Source organism: Enhydra lutris, unplaced genomic scaffold (genome assembly GCF_002288905.1).
Source record: "Enhydra lutris kenyoni isolate GAN:26980312 unplaced genomic scaffold, ASM228890v2 scaffoldscaffold13, whole genome shotgun sequence".
In the NCBI taxonomy this organism is placed as follows: Eukaryota; Metazoa; Chordata; class Mammalia; order Carnivora; family Mustelidae; genus Enhydra; species Enhydra lutris.
Window position 1 is genome coordinate 16251299 of NW_019154097.1, and position 15937 is coordinate 16267235.

The 15937-nt window shown below is 47.2% G+C and overlaps 1 pseudogene; it reads left to right on the plus strand.

The window, feature by feature from the left end:
• The first annotated feature begins 4293 nt into the window (after positions 1-4293).
• LOC111146242 lies at positions 4294-4971 on the plus strand (annotated as a pseudogene).
• The last annotated feature ends 10966 nt before the right edge of the window (positions 4972-15937 follow it).

A 15937-nucleotide genomic window follows, 5' to 3' on the forward strand; every position in this document is an offset into this window, starting at 1 on the left:
TGGATGAGAATGAGCTTTAGAGAATTTTGAGTACCATGGAAGTAGAAGAAATCCTCCTCTCATGCCAGAAAGTTTGTGTACTGGATTTTACATCAACTGCCTGATGCGGAGATGTTTTCTTCAGCCCACAGTATGGGTACTCACTAAGGAGCACTGCTGTAGAGACTATGGGCTTTTCCAGAAGAACAGTTCTGAAGCATGGGGCTCACCATCATTGCTTTGATGTTTCTCCTTCATTTTACGGTCAAGACCACTTTAAGCCTCGTGGGCAGAAGGAATAGACCCAAATCCCTTCCACCAGATTCCTTGAAACTGAGGTGGCTGTCGCTTCTTCCAGTGCCAAGGACACAGCTTTAGAGAGAGAACCCCGCCTTCCTAAGTCAGAGATGGGCCAAAGGCTATTGTGCAAAGGGAGGTCGGTTTCCTTGCAAGAAGGAGACCAGTGCCTGAGTACAAGCAGGCATTGTTTGCCCCTAGGGTCTGGCAAAGTTGAGCCTGAGTGGGTAGAGGAGTGGCCCGACGGCTCTGGCACCATGGGGGCAGCCTCTGTGGTGGGGAGGGAAGCACGGAGCTGTGTGGGACAGCAGGGCTCACAATGTAGGCATTGTTCCCCTCCCTGTGCTACATCTGCTCCTCTAAGGGTGGAGGGCCGGGAAGAACTGAGTTGGGAAGCCTCTGCCAGGGCCCTGGGAGAGAACTGTGCTCGGCCCATCTAGAAGGAAAGAGAAATACTGAGTGGGGCCCACCCATAAGCCAACCTGACAAAGGTTAGAGATGCATCAGAAAAGTACTGACTTCCTCTGCTACAGCCTCTCCCCACCCCCGTCTCTTTGATCCTTCCTCTTATTTCGGTCATTTCATACCATGCTGTGATTTGCCTACTGTTGTAATTTTTTTTTTACTTTTTAGTATCTAAACATTTCTTTTGCACACTTCAGAATATCCCTAAGTATCTGTTAGTATCATATTGCCTGTTATACTGACCTTTAAAACCATAAAACTCGATTCTGGTAAGTTTGCCCTCAAACCTCTGTACACTCTTATACCACTGGTGATTTTGCCTCCTGAAAAAGAATTTGGTGATATGCATCTTTAAGAATGAAAATGTCTATCCCCTCTCAACTAACTCATTTGAATATGCTAGGCGCTAATACTCAAACGATATTTCATCAATGCTCATTAAAGTCCTATAAGGTATGAAACCGTGTAAATCAAGTTTACAGGTGAGAGAACGGTAGGTCATGGATGTGACGTACTTTGCCCAAGATCACACAGGTAATAGATCAAAGATCAATCCCAGGTCCCTGACTCTAAATTCCTTGTTCCTTCTGGAGCCAGCCTTCCCTCACCACCCAGTAATCCCACTCCAGGGGATTTCTGCTGAGGAATTTTGCAATTTCATTTTAAAATCAAATGTAAAAAATGTTCATCGGGGCACCTGAGTGGCTCAGTCAATTGAGCACACATGACTCTTGATTTCAGCTCAGGTCATGATCTTAGGGTCCTGGGATGGAGCCCCGTGGGAGGCTCCGTCCTCAGCAGTGTCTGCTTAAGATTCTCTCTCCGTCTCTCCCTCTGCCCCTCCCCCCACTTGCTCACTCTCTCTCTAAAATAAACAAAGTCTTTTTTAAAAAGTTCACTGAGGGGCGCCTGGGTGGCTCAGTTGGTTAAGCAACTGTCTTTGGCTCAGGTCATGATCCTGGAGTCCCAGGTTCAAGTCCCACATCAGGCTCCCTGCTCGGCAGGGAGTCTGCTTCTCCCTCTGACCCTCCCCCTTCTCATGCTCTCTCTCTCATTCTCTCTCTCTCAAATAAATAAAATCTTAAAAAAAAAATTTCACTGAATTATCAAAAATGACACCAGAAATGGGAAACAATCTAAATATCTAATTACAGTAGAATAATTAAGCACACTGTTGTAAACCCACTAGAAACACTATCACTCGACCATTAGAAATGACAATTTCATAGGTTATAGAAACATGGAAACTTTTTATAACTGAAAAATGTGTGTGTATCTCATTTTGCACACAACTGTGGAGAAGTTTATCTATGTAAATAAGGACAGTCAGAAAGACAAAATGGACAAATCATTTGCAGGAAATAGAATTCTGAGTGTATTTTTTTCTTTACAAGGGTTTTTTAGCACCATGATGTCTTAACAATAAGTAGGTTTGGGGTGCCTGGGTGGCTCAGTGGGTTGATGCCTCTGCCTTTAGCTCCGGTCATGATCTCAGGGTCCTGGGATCGAGCCCCACATCGGGCTCTCTGCTCAGCAGGGAGCCTGCTTCCCCCTCTCTCTGCCTGCCTCTCTGCCTACTTGTGATCTCTGTCAAATAAATAAATAAAATCTTTTTAAAAAAATAAGCAGGTTTATAATACCCCTGCTGACTTTTGTCTTCTTTTCTTTAGAGAGAGAGAGTGAAGGTGTGAGTGTGGGTGGGGACAGAGGGAGAGAGAGACTCTCAGGCAGAGACTGAACCGAAGAACCTTGAGGTCCCTGAAACAATGACCCTTGAGGCAGTGGTGTACAAAAGTCAGCTCTTACTGGACCATGAGAACCAACTGTTAAATTCGGAGGAACTTTGTACCTTGTTGTTAAACACGGCTGTTATAAAAAAAAAAAAATAACTAAGTAAAATACTTTAACAGTTAAATAATTTATATTAAAATCCAGCAGTGGGGGCACCTGGGTGGCTCGGTGGGTTAAGCTTCTGCCTTCAGCTCAGGTCATGATCGAGCCCCACATCGGGCTCTCTGCTCAGCAGGGAGCCTACGTCCCCCATCTCTGCCTGCCTCTCTGCCTACTTGTGATCTTTGTCTGTGAAATAAATAAATAAATAATCTTTAAAAAATGAAATCCAACAGTGAAAATGTCCCCAATTAGCCACTTCCTACTTACTTTACTACATTGTACTGTCATGTCTGCCAAGGGTCAGCAAACGTTTTCTGCAAGGGGACAAATACTAAATATTCAGGCTTTGAGGGTCACAGACAGTCTGTCGTATATTGTTTGTCTTTTGAACCATGCTTTAAAAAGATGAAAACCAACTTGGCTCATGGGCTGCACGATTCAGATGCAGCCTCTAGGCCATAACTGGCCAATCACGCACCTATGAGCCTGAGGTGATTTACACCTACGTCACTCAGACGGCAGAGATACTATAGAATCGTGGGCTGCTGCACATCTCTGCCCAACTCCATTTTCAGTGCCATTCCATTAGTAGCTTAAATTCAGCTATGGTGAAAGTATTTACACTATGAAAATGGGCCAATGCTGCAAATCAAGGCTTCTCTTCCTGGAAGCTGGTTGTTGAAAGTTTCCCAGAACACGACTGTCCTGAGGTTACTGGAAGAGAATCACAGAGAACTAAAGTGCTTTACCAGCTCACCCAGGAGATCCAGACAGAGAAGCCAAAGGTAAAGGGCAAACGCAGTCCACGGAGTCCAAAGAGAAGGAGGACAGGAATACCCAGCCAGCTGCGTCTGGCCATGGCTTAATTAACAGGTGGTCTTTTGTGACCAGCCTCGGGATTTGGGCTTCCTTTTCTGTGACTAAGACGTATCCTATTTCTCTCTTCTCTCACTTTGAAAATGCTATTTCTGGCTCTGCCACTGTCCTGGATGGTAACAAAGCCACTGAGGTCTGCCCGGAAGTAGCCAGAGACAGAGACTGTAGCAAGCGTTCACGGCTGTGAGGGAGACAAGCGAATGCCAAAGGGCAAGGTGGTTTTACGCGGGGCAGCCACCTCTGCTGTTCTGATGTGGACTTGGGGCTTCTCTTAAAATAGAACAATAAACGTGCAGGTCTAGACTAAGCAGCAATTTTGGTTTTAGGGAAAGCTGATACCCAGCAGGATGAGGATAACCCCGAGAAAGCTTGTTTTCAGCAATTTGGGCTCAATTAACCAGGAAAAGTGCCTGGCCGAACACAAACACGAACACACACACACACACACACACACACACACACACACACACACAACCCCCCCCCGCAAACCAGGAGTACACCTTCAGGGTATTTATGAGATGACCCTCCTACAAATTCCCAGACTATAAGCTCTGCCTTTGGGGAGATGAGGTAAAATCTTGACAGTTCTGGAAGAAGTCACCTCTGTGCCTATTCCTCTCTCCATGTCCCAGGATAAAGCCACCCTGGGCATTTATACTGCCTCTCATCCACCTTCTTTGCCCGCCCTTCGTGATCATAAGGAAAACTACTGGAAACCAGAAAAAGCAGTATCTTTGCCCAATTCCCAGTTGCCCAAGTCGGATAGTACAAAATGCTGGGGAAATGGAGGGAAGGAGAGAGCAATGTCTGGTAGGGGTGGTGGAAGAGATCTTCACCCACAGGCAGGCCGACACCGAGACTGCACACCAGATCAAGTACGATGCACGGCACACGCTGGCTGGGAAGCACGGGGATAACCTCTGTCCACCAAGACGGAGACCGCCAAGATGAAATGGAACTTCAGACAAATCCAGGCTGAGATCTAGCCCTCAAAGGCCAAAGGGCTCTCCAGGAGGCTGCCATCACTGATGGGGGAAGTGTAGGCCATCAAGGACACCAACGCCAAGCCAGCTGAGCTGGAGGGTGCCCTCCAGCAAGCCAAGTAGGACATGGCACGGCAGCTGCGTGAGGACCAGGAGCTCGTGAACATCAACTGGGCCCGAACACCAAGACCACCACGCACCACACTGCCGGAGGGGGAGGAAAGCTGGCTGGAGTCTGGGATCCAGGACTTGAGTCTCCACACCCAGACCATCAGCAGCTACTCTGGTGGACTGAGCTCAGTCGATGGGCATCTCGTGAGCCCCGGCCTCAACTACACTGAGCTTCTTCCAGTCCAGCTTCACTTCTGTCAGCCAGCTCCTTCAGCTGCTCAGCTTCTCCAAGGCCATGGTTGTGAAGAAGATTGAGACCGGCCGTGGGAAACTCATATCTGAGTCGTCTGATGTCTTGTCCAAGTAAACAGCCATTGTGGTACCTCCCAGTCTCTTCTCGCCTGTGGCTGCCAGGGAGCCTTTGAGGGAATGTGCAGGGGAGTGGCTGGGAACAGGAGACCCACCTAAGGCTCATTCTGAGTCCTCATTCTACCCTTGGGGGTAGTCTACTTCCCTGGGGAGCCTCTCTTGCCCATGCCCCCAACTAAAAGTCAATTTCAGTGTCTTTTCCCAAATAAAGCTTGAGCTGGTTCTGCCAAAAAAATAAATAAATAAAGGCTCAAACTCATTAGTCATGAAAGAAATTCAAATTAAAAACCACAGTGAGAGATGGAAAGCCACAAGAGAACACACCTCCTACCCCAACAATGAGAGAAAACCAGACAACCTATGAAATCTTAAGTGTCAAGTTTCCTTGAGTCCATCAGAGTATGGAGGTTACAAAGCAAATCAGGAGATCTGAATTCCTATGAATGATAAGCCCTACCACAGAGAGACATTACACAAGAACTGTTTCACCTTTGTCAGAGCCTCTTTGGAGGAACAGGGTAAGAAGAAAAGACCTTGCATTATAACAAATTCTTAAAAGTAAAGTTGAGTTGGCATGAAGTTAAGAATCCACAGGAACCCCATACAGAAGAGATGTTCATATTCCCAAGCTCTTTTCCATAATCTCCACTAGGTACTCAGGAGAAAGACTGAGGCAGGCAGGACAGCTAAGAGAGCCCTCATTGGCCTGCAGGCATGCAACCCCATCCATTTTCCAGAACCTTCTCTTTTTTTTTTTTTTTCTTCCAGATTTTACTTATTTGACAGAGAGAGACAGCAATAGAGGCAATACAAGCAGGGGGAGTGGGAGGAAGAGAAGCAGGCTTCCCACTGAGCAGGGAGCCCAATTCAGGGCTCAATCCCAGGACCCTGGGATCATGACCTGAGCTGAAGTCAGATGCTTAATGACTGAGCCACCCAGGTGACCCAGAACCTTCTCTTATATGAAGTCAAAACCTTAAGCCACTAGGGGAATGGTAGGCAACCGCAACTCCATCCCGACTCTGGAGGCCCAGGCTGAGATCCTCTGCTTGCAGAAGGGATAGACATAGCCATCTGCCTCTGGGGAAGAAGTGGGAAATCTCTCTGTCCCCATGGTAACCCTTGCATTGAATAACAAGCAAGGACCTTCTTCTCCTGGTGGGGAAGAGCAGAAAACCCTCTTGCAACCAGTTCTCAATAAGGAGCTACCACTACACACCCAACCGGAATGACTACAATTAATTAGACTGATGGTGCCAAAAACTGGCAAGGTTGCAGAACAACAAGGACTCCCCTGTGCTCCTGGGAAGGGTCTCAACTGGTGCAACCACTTTAGAGAAGTATCTGTCAGCACTGACCAAAGCTACACACATGTATATCCTATGACCCAGGAATTCCACTTCTAGGTATTCATCCGAGCGAAATGAGTACAGAGGTGAGCCAAAGGCATACTAAAGAGATTAATAAAGAGATTCATGGCAGATCTACTTGAAACAACCCAAACCGTAAACAAGCCAATAATCACCAACAGTACCATGTATAAACTGCGTAACTGTGGTTTTTCCCCACACACCGGAATAAATACTATACAGCAAAGATAATGAGCCACTACTACCGGCAACATGAATCAATCTAATCAACATGCTGCACAAAAGAAGCCAATGAAAGTGAACCCAAGAATTCATCTATATGAAGTTTAAAAGCAGGAAAAACCAATATATGGGATGGAAATCCGACAGCAATTATCCTTTGGAGGATAGTAAGTGGACAGGAGATAGTGGGGGGTGGGGGGAGGCACTGGGAGTCCTGGCAATGTTTTACTTCTTATTCTAGTTCTGGATATATGGGCGAGTACATGTTGTGAAATTTCATTGAGCTGTACTTTTGTGATTTGACCCCTTTTCCATTTGAACATTACATTTCAACTGAAAAGAAAAATTTACTTTAAAGAAAAGTGACTGGTATGAAACATTGACCAAGTCAGCCCCGCAGAAGTGGTGAGAAAGAGCCTGAAGGCGGGAGAGGGAAGAGCCAGAGCACAGAAGGGCCTTGAGTTCCAGACCAAAGGGCTGATCCTTCGTTCCACAGGCAAAGGAGGGCCACAAATTGTTTTTTGCTCTGTTGTTTGAGATAACTGTAGAATCATATGCAGTTGTAAGAAACATTATAGAGGGGGCGCCTGGGTGGCTCAGTGGGTTAAGGCCTCTGCCTTCGGCTCAGGTCATGATCCCAGGGTCCTGGGATCAAGCCCCCCATCGGGCTCTCCGCTCAGCAGGAAGCCTGCTTCCTCCTCTCTCTCTCTCTGCCTGCCTCTCTGCCTGCTTGTGATCTCTGTCAAATAAATAAATAAAATCTTTAAAAAAAAAAAAAAAAGAAACATTATAGAGAAATCCAATATATCCTTCATCCACTTTCCCCCAGTGTAGACATCTTCTAGACCTATAGCCCAGAATCACAATTAAGAAAGGAGCACTGATACAATCCACCCGTGTTACTCAACTTTCAGCACTTAAGCACCCACTCGTGTGTACGTGTGTTTTGTTCTCAGCAGTTGTATCACGTGTGCTCACTCACGTGTCTGCCACCACAGTCCAGAAACAGAGCAGCTCCATCACGAGGATCTCCACTTGTGGTTGCACGAACGGTAATACATGTCGACCATGGGATACTGCTCAGCGACGAGAGGGAATGAACTCTTGTTACACAGGAGTGGCGCCCCGTACAAAAGCCCACCTCCAAACAGTCGCAGACGGCGTGGTTCCGTTTATACAGAACTCTTGAAACGGCCAAACGAGAGACATGAGCAGATGAGTAGCTACCAGGCAAGGGGCCGGGGCCGGGGCCAGGGGGCGGGGGTGGCTGTAAAAGGGAAGCACCACCGGTTTTGGAGCCGAGGAGTGACAGGAACAGCACAGGCCAGAGCCTCTCGCTCATTCTAAGTGCTTCAGCTCTGACTTTCCAAGACTTTAATCCTCCCCCCTTCCCCATTCCTCCTCTACCCCTACCCCACTGCCACCCTCAGTCTCTGCCTCTTGCTGATCTAATACCTACTCACTTAGCAGTGGCTTGGGCTTTGATTAAAGGGTCCTGTTGACCACGGGACCTCCCCACTGGCAGCCCAGTCGCGTTTCCTCTGTCCAGGCAGCGCAGGCACTCACCCCTCCACACGGTGACTCCTTTTTGGTTCTCCTGCAGACCTCCGAGAGGAGCTCAGAGTCCTTGCACACGCTTACCGCATTAGCGGTCTCGTGAATTTGGGAGGGTCTTAGGTTCTTTTCCCCCTCTTGTTCCTGCTTCTTCCCTGAATATTATTCTATTAAACTTTCAAAAACAAGTATGTTGTTGTGGGGGGCTGGGAGGAGAGGTTAGTCTGACATCGCTCTGTTACTTTGACATGAGACTCCCAGGATGCCTACAGGCACACGGTAAAATCTGACCTAATCCCGTTACAAAGGAGGATTAAAGAGGCTGAGGATCTCCTAAGCATGAAGAGGCGACTCCCTTCTGCACTAACGAGAGGCACTCTGGGTCCCCGAAGCCAAGTAAGGAGAAAAAGTGCATTTTACAGACACGAGCAGGGAGAAAATCCATGTCCTACAGAGAGGCACGCCAGGCCTCAGCAAAAACAAACCACTAAGAAGAACTTGAACTCTGTGAGCCAGGCCCTGCACGTCTGGCTAGGGATACCTTCCCTGCAGTAAGGAGACAATGTAAGATGTCAGGAGGGAAGGGCTTCTTGGAGGAAGCCCTGTGAGCTGGGTCTAAAGGATGAGTAGCTTTCCAGGTAGTAAGGGGGAAGGGAGGGCGGTATAGCAAGTAAAGGGAACAGCATGAGGAAAGGCACAGGCTCGGAATAGACAGATGTGACTGGAAAATACGGCGTGCAGAGGAAGTAGGGAACACAGAGACAGGAGAAGTAAGGGGCCACTGATCAAGAAGGATCAGGAAGGGCATCAGCTTTTAAGTGATGGGTAAGCAGTACAAGTCTTTTTTTTTTTTTTAAGATATATTTATTTTGGAGAAAGAGAGCATGTAGGGGAAGGAGCAGAGAGGGAGAGAGAGAGAATCGAAAGCAGGCTCCACGCTGAGCGGGGAGCCCAATGCGGGCCAATCCCAGGACCCTGACATCATGACCTGAGGCAACACTGAGAGTCGACCGCTTCACAGAGCCGCGCAGGGGCCCCAACAGTACAAGTTTTGAAAGCAGAGGAACGACTCCGTACCTGAGCAAGATTACTCAAGTGGCCCCATGCAAGCAGGTAAGTTAAGGGCTGAGACTTCCATCCGCGAGATCAGTGAGGAACCCGCTGCCTTCCCCCATCCTCCTCACTAAGACCGAGCCAAAGAGATGATCCAACTTCCCAGGAGGCTTACACACTGAGGTGGTTTGAGGGCAAGCACTGCCTTCTCTTGCTGGGACAAGACTTGTCAAAACAAGGATCAGGCTTTTGCTGGTTGAAAAAATAAAAAAGCACTGAACGTGGTTGTAGAGGAGGAGGGGCTCCCAGCACAAGCCTGCAGGATTCAGGCCTTCCCACACCTGCGTGCGAGCCACCAGTGCGCTGCCTGCCACCAGGCGAGAGATCCAGTATGGCGTCGAGGCTGGAGAATGGGGCGCCCGCACACACCCGGCCCATGGGGGGAGGCTGGCCGATGTCTGCGTGGCGGTGAGCTAAGGCACCTCCTGGGAAGGAACATACCCTAAGGGTAAGAAACAGCCTGTTTAGCTGTAAGAAACTCTTAAGGATGGGAACATTCCGAGCTCAGCCAGGCCTCTGTCCTTCTCACTTGTCTCTTGACGCAGCCCCCAGTGGGATCGTGTCAGACGTCTCTGTCGAGCAAAAGACTGGAAACGAACATGAAACACTTGAGAGCTCACGCAGCTCTGCCTGGGGACCCTCGCACAGAGTGTAGTTAAAGGAGAGGAGACTGTCCTCCTCCACAGGCTTCGGGCATCTGAGGGCTGGGGGCAGCAGCCAGGGAAGAACTGCGGGAGAGTCACAGCCGCCTCCAGACGGGCGCAGAACGGGGTCCCCGGCCGTGCCCGCCTCACAGCGGCGATGTCCACCACGGCAGGGGTCACACCCGGCGGAGCGCTCCGCGGTGGCACAGCAGGGACACTGAAAGCACTGGATATGCTCGGAGCTCATCAGAAACACACCCCAAGAGCGGCTGGGGGCCCGGACGGAGCCGCTGCACAGGCAGTCAGGGACCCAGTTAGGATAATTTGCGTCCCAGTGTGAAGGCATGACAGCCTCACCAAAGCGCTCATCTGTCAAGCTCGGAATGAGTGTTGTTCGTATAAGACAATATCAGCACTCGCAGGGCTGCCTGATGACAACGCAGCATTTAAACTTAACTAGGGTGGGGGCCCCCGGGGGGTGCAGTCTGCCGGGCGTCCCACGTCAGGCTCTGCGCTCAGTGCGGAGTCTGCTTGAGACCCTCTTCCTCTCCCTCTGCGCCTCCCACCCACGTGTGTGTGCACTCCCTCACGCTCACACACACACAAATCTTTAACACCCAACTAGGCTGGGAAGAACACAATCTGACACATCTCCTCTGAGCATAACAGCTTTGAGGAACAGACGTGTGTGTAACAACTCCCACATCATTCCTACTGTTTCCAGTTACACGAAGTGCCTCCCGGGACCTCTGTCATTTCCTTCCAGCCCCTTCTCAGGAACCAACCCTACCTACATGCAAATGTCCAGGTAACTGGGGATTTTCAAGCACACGGTCATGAAGAAATTCTGGAATATGAAATGCCAAGACCAGGGCCCTGGACAAGGTAACAGGAGGAACTCTTGTTTAATGGGTTACTACGGTAAAGGGAGGTTGATGGGATTGAGAAAGAAAAAAAAAAATCTAGGGGAATTATTGTAATGTGAGAGATCATACAATCTTTGTGTAAGTTTCTACATCTGAGTTGTGCATGGACCAGGATAACTGCCCTCCTTGGATGTGGTGGACGCTACGTGATCCACAAAATATCCAAAGATTTTCCTGCTAAGACTCTCTGCTCCAAGTTACTTTGGGAATGCAAGGACCCAACTTACTGAGATGGGGCAGTCAAAATCAAGGTGGTGCTTCCTTTCTAGTCCGGAGCTGGGAGTCATATTACAAACACAGAGCTCAAATACTGCTGTGCTACATCAACAAACTGGTACAAACTGGCCTTCTTTCTGTCCCTCGAACACACCATGTTCTTTCTGGCTTCTCAATTGTTCTTCTCGTTTTCGGGAATACTCTGAGCCTAGAGCTTTGCACAACCACCTAGGTAGCATGCAGGTCTCAGCTCAAATGTCACCTCATCAGGGAGTAGGGGTGCCCCCACAGTGTTGGTAATGTGCTATTTCTTGCCCTGAGTGGTAGGTAACTGCATGTGTTCACTCTGCAGAAATTCATCAAGCTGTACACTTAGGACGTGCACACATTTTTGCATGTATGTTATCCTTCAGTGACAGTTTACAAAATAAGTCACCTCCTCAGAGAAGCCTTCCCTGACCATCCCGTGCCCCCCCACCCTCTGCCTCTCATGTTAGCCTTATGGTCTTCATGACACTATAATCGTTTCAAATTAACTTGTCTATGTTTCTGTTTACTTATTGATTTTCTGTCTCCTTTCCTGAAACATAAGCAGCAAGAGACAACAGGGACAATATCTGTCTTGTTCCATGCTGTATCCCTATTGTCCGGAACAGCGCCTGGCAAAGAGTACTCAGGAAAGAGTGAATACATGAATAGCTGGAGACCAACTCTCCCCCAGCCCTGTTGAGAATGAGCTGCACACCTGGAATGTCTGTGAATGAAGCAGGAAGATGTCTCCTTCTGGGAGTCAAAGAAACCAAGGATTCTCAAGGCCTTTGACACCATAATACATTCTGGTCAGCGAAGGATCACACATTTCTCCTGGTGGAGAAGACCCGGCCCTGAAATCCCCGAGTCCTGGGACCCCTTGCAGGCTGTGTGATCTTGGGCTCCCCATGACCACCACTTTGTTTTCTCATACATTTGCTCTTCCATTCATTCATTCATTCATTCAATGTCTAGGTTGAAGAATGCTCACATGTCAGGCATCATGCCAGGTGCTGGAAGCACAATGACGCACTCACACAGATGTGGCGCATGTCCCTGTGAGGTCCGCAGCATGGAGTGATGCAGTGTGGTGTGGGAATATCGCGAGTTCCTTTGCTTCAAGAGGGAGGTTCTACGTGGGGAAATGGGAGCAGGAAAGTCTCCCCTCTGGTTTCTCACTCGTCTTTCTCCATCACAGTACATCGCAACCTGGGCTAGCCACGTTTCACGTGCCCAAGAGCCACACGCGGCTCAGGGTCACCTTACTGGTTACCCTGCAGCTCTAGATCCTTCCTACTCCAAGCGCAGCCTGCTAATCAGCTACGTCTGTACCACCTGGGGGCTCATTAGAAATGTCAGAACTCATTTACTTTTAGATGGTATTAAGAATAGATGGAAACCAAAAGCGACTGGTGTCTAAGAAGAAGGTGTGCTTGTGTGTCTATCAAACAAACAAACAACCAAACAAAAAACAGTGGTGGTCTGCAAGGGAGCATGACTGAATTTTCTAAGGTACCAGTCACATTCTGTTGTGGGTTTATTTGCCCATCCCCCTTTTCTTTTTTGAGAGAGAGAAAGAGTGAGAGCATGTGAGCAGGAGGGGCAGAGGGAGAGGGAGGAAGAAATTCAGCCAGGAGCACAGGGCTTAATCCCCCCGACCCCGACAGCATAACCTGAGCTGAAATCAAGAGTTGGATGTTTAACTGACTGAGCCTTCCAGGCACCCTGGTCATGTTCTCTTTCTTAATCAGAGTGCTAATTACATGAATAGATTCCATTTGTAAAATTTTGAGCTCTACACTTATGATTTTTACATTTTTCCCAATGTAATTATATGTTAACAAAGAAGTATTTCAGATCTGCGGCAAACTTGGCTCTATCTCTGTTAGGCTCCTGCAAGGAACACGTCCACTCTTCCTGTGTGCCTCCTGTACTCTCCCATGACTGTCACACTCACAACACTCCTGCCACCAGGTGTGGTGGCTCTTTCCCCAACACCAGTCAGTTCTGTGATGCCAGCCTGATGTCCTGTAATTTAACTCATTTCTGACACAATCTACCCGGCATCAGATCCCACAGATGGAGGGCTCAGCCCCGCAAGACTGCCCCCCAACACCACCACTTCAGACACCAAAAGCCAGTCCAGGCTGTGACCTGTGCTTCTGACCAATAGGCTGTACATGGAAGGTTCCCACTACCCCTTCCTCAGGTTCAATTATCTGCTAGACCAGCTCACAGAATTCAGGGAAATACTTACCAGTTTATTACATATATAAAGGATATAATAAAGGATACAGATGAACAGCCAGAAGAAGAGATAGTTAGGAGCAGGTCTGGGGACTTCTGTCCCTGTGGAGTAGGAGTGTCTAACGCTCCCAGTAGATGGACATGTTCACTAGCCTGGAAGTTCTCCAAACCCCATACTTTTCGAGGTTTTTATGGAGGCTTCATCACAGAGGCATAATGGATCCTCGACTTCATTTCCAGTCCCTCTCACCTCTCTGGAAAACAGGGAGTGGAGCTGAAAATTCCAAGCATCTAAACATGGCTCGGTCTTTCTGGTGACGAGAGCCCATCCAGGAGCCCATGGAGAGGTCATCTCATTAGAACAAAAGACATTGCTATTACCCAGGAAATGACAAGGGATTTAAGAGCTCTGTGTCAGGAATCAGGATCAGAGACCGCATATTAGAACAAAAGATGCTCCTAGTGTCCTTATCACTCAGGAAATTAAAAAGGTTTAATTAATATAGTTTTTTCCCTATCATTTCACAGCTACTAATATAAAATACATGACACAGGCTTCTACAAGATGTCCCTAATTGCTGGTATTTTCAGTTGGATAGCCAGAAGAGTCCCCTTTGGCTATAAGACTGACCTAATGGAAATGACCTATTTTGCCAATTAACAAATTCAAATTTCTATTTATACTATCATTGTGGAGAACTGCTTACATCCTTACTTAGGTAGGAAGTTCTTGATTATAATTCTCAGGGTCAAAATAATTTGTTAACCTTGGGTCCTGCTGTAATATACATAATAATAGACACATAAGCAGAGTGCAGAGAAATCAAATATTCTCACTTATTTATGGACACTGATTCTCTCATTCAGAACAAAACCATCTGCAAAAAGTTCATAAAGAATTAGGACTGAATAAATAATATATGAGGCCAGTCAATTAACTTGCAAATTGACTCCCCCTCCCGCAAATGGCCAGAAGTTTGTAAGATTCTCGTCAAAGTTTTAAGACATGAAACAATTAGGTCCATTAATGAAACTCATTCTACTGTTGGTGCCCACTCAGTTCTACGCATATTTCCCAGGCCCCTGATTGTGCTTATCTCTGTGCTGGTTATTAAAATAACCAAGATGAATCCAATGCCATAACCCTGCCCTACAGAGCTGGCTTACCAAGCAATCCCGCCTGCCAAAAGACAGCTGAACTTCAAGTAATTAATGGTATGCATAATTAGTATTAACTGGGTTTTAGTAAAACAGCAGGAAATGACTTAGTTCCTGATTTTTGAAATTTTTTTATTTATTTCTTTATTTCTACATTTCTCCCTATTTCCACATTCTATTTTCCTGAAATACTTCCAATGAACTAAAATTAAATGTGTGCTTTTACATTTCCTGTAAAAAACAACTGGAAAAATATTTAGAAATTGCCTAAAATTTCACAAAATCCCACAAGGACTTCCCAAGAATCAAAGAAACTGCTGGAAATTTTTTTTTAAGATTTTATTTATTTGGCAGACAGAGATCACAAGTAGGCAGAGAGGCAGGCAAAGAGAGAAGAAGGGAAGCAGGCTCCCCGCTGAGCAAAGAGCCCGACGCGGGGCTCAATCCCAGGAACTTGGGATCATGACCTGAGCCAAAGGCAGAGGCTTTAACCCACTGAGCCATCCAGGCGCCCTGAAACTGCTGGAAATTTTTAAATAAATAAATAAACACACTTTTCTTCCCCGCTAAACGGGAAATGCTTCTACTCTTACCACTTGCTCTGAGTTCATGAATCTCTTCTCCAAATGGGCTACTCATTTCACAAATAGTTTCCAGGAAAATACGATAGCTATGACAAATAACCTCTACCCCCACCTTTCTCAATGGACCTTTTCCTGCAAATGAGGTGAAAATCTCATTGAATGGTGTTCTGAACATATGAGAAGAAATTGATAAGACAGAAGAGATGCTTGCTTTCGAAGCAAGGATGAGGCAAACACAGATTTGAGAGGATCACTCAACAGGTATTAGAGCTCCATTTCCAGATCTTGAGCAGAGGGTGGGAGCCCCTTCCAGGCACAAAGTGAGTAGAACCCACTCCTGACCTCAGAGAGGAACTGTCAGGAAAAGAAAGGAGGGTGCTGCTTCCACAGAGGTTTCTGCCAGGTTCTAAACCCAATGCCTAAAAGTAACATATATGTATATTAGGTCAACTTAAAGAGAAAAAGGAGTAGAAAGGAAGCCAGAAAATGTGCCCTTCCTAAAGGATTTTTTAAAGGTAGTTTAAAATATAAATTTTTTTTTAAGATTGTATCTACTTGAGAGAGAACATGAACAAGGGGAGGGGCAGAGGGAGAAGGAGACTCCCCACTGAGCAGGGAGCCTGATGCAGGGCTTGATCCCAGGACCCTGAGATCATGACCCGAGCCAAAATCAAGAGCCGGACTCTTAACCAACTGAGCCACCAAAGTGCCCCTAAAATATAAAAATTTTTTAAGTACTCTATAGAGAAAAGCTTCGTACCCTATATCCAAACTCCCCTGCTTTCTTACCAATAGAACCCAATTTTTTTTAAAGGTTAGTTATTTATTTTAGAGTGAGGGAGAGGTAGAAAGAATCTCAAACAGACTCTGCCCTGAGCACAGAGCCCAATATGCAGCTCG